This window comes from Belonocnema kinseyi, chromosome 1 (assembly GCF_010883055.1).
Source record: "Belonocnema kinseyi isolate 2016_QV_RU_SX_M_011 chromosome 1, B_treatae_v1, whole genome shotgun sequence".
In the NCBI taxonomy this organism is placed as follows: Eukaryota; Metazoa; Arthropoda; class Insecta; order Hymenoptera; family Cynipidae; genus Belonocnema; species Belonocnema kinseyi.
Window position 1 is genome coordinate 123,627,038 of NC_046657.1, and position 1,203 is coordinate 123,628,240.

A 1,203-nucleotide genomic window follows, 5' to 3' on the forward strand; every position below is an offset into this window, starting at 1 on the left:
ATCTAGTCGGGAGTGGTGCTGACTGAAAACAGATGATTTGGAGCGATTCGCGCGCCATATGTTGGTCATTCTAAGGACTTATTGAACTACCCTCGTATGTAAATAAATTAACTAAAAATTCACGAAGAATAAGAGAAAATAATTAAGTAAAGAAAGTGAAATAATACAAAACTTGCACAAATCTATAATCCGCACGATTAAATCTATATTTATCAACAGGTTAGAGTATATTACATATGAGAGCACCATTTCTTAAGTATCTTTGAATTTTTAATTGTATAAAAAAGGATGCTTCTGATATATCCCTTTGCTGTATGGCAGCATAAATAAAACGGGTACACAAAATTAAAAGTGACTAAATAATGAATAAACGCGCTGTTTCCTAATGTTTTAAAAACATTAAAAGTTTTTTTAAAAATTTGTAAAAAGATAATGTTTGAATTGAGAAATATTTAAGATATTCTCAATCCATCCTCCCACCACTGTAGGTTTTTACGATGGCGCCTGTCTCTCTGTTCGTCTAGGGCCTAGGACCTAGGGCGCGCGACTCTTCATTATTTCGCTTCGCGCTCGATATTATATTTATACCTAAGTATATATATAAAATTATATCAAATACTGTAATTCAAACCCTCATAAACTACAATCATAAAGTCAAGCTGAACCTTTTTCTTTTTAATTTGACATTAAAGAAAGTTCTCAAAACACCTACGGCCTTGACGATTACATTCTCATTACCATAATCGCGCTTCGCGCTCTACTGTTAGATTATACAGGCTCTAATTTTTTTAAATGTGGGCTTATCGAAAAATTCGGCTTCAAAAGTTTTAAAATATATTTGGTATCTAGTGAAAATTTTTGGATCTATGAAAGAAATAACTTTTTCTATTTTTTTGAAGATTTCCAAATTTTTGAAAAGTATATAACTTTTCTAATTTTTATCAATTTTAAAATTTTGATTTTGATAATTTTCAAGTCTTCTATCCACCTATAGGACAATTTGACAAAGATTTATAAAATTTCATCAACAAAAATTTCAAAATTTTGAAAATGTACTTAATTTTTTAATTTTGGTTCGAAATATCTGATTAACGAACTTAGCCTTTAGTTTTGGGATCTTCAGAAGCGTATCAAATGCGGACTCGATTGAACAAATTCTTCAAAAGTTAGCGTGGCTACAACATTCAGGTAACCATACATACG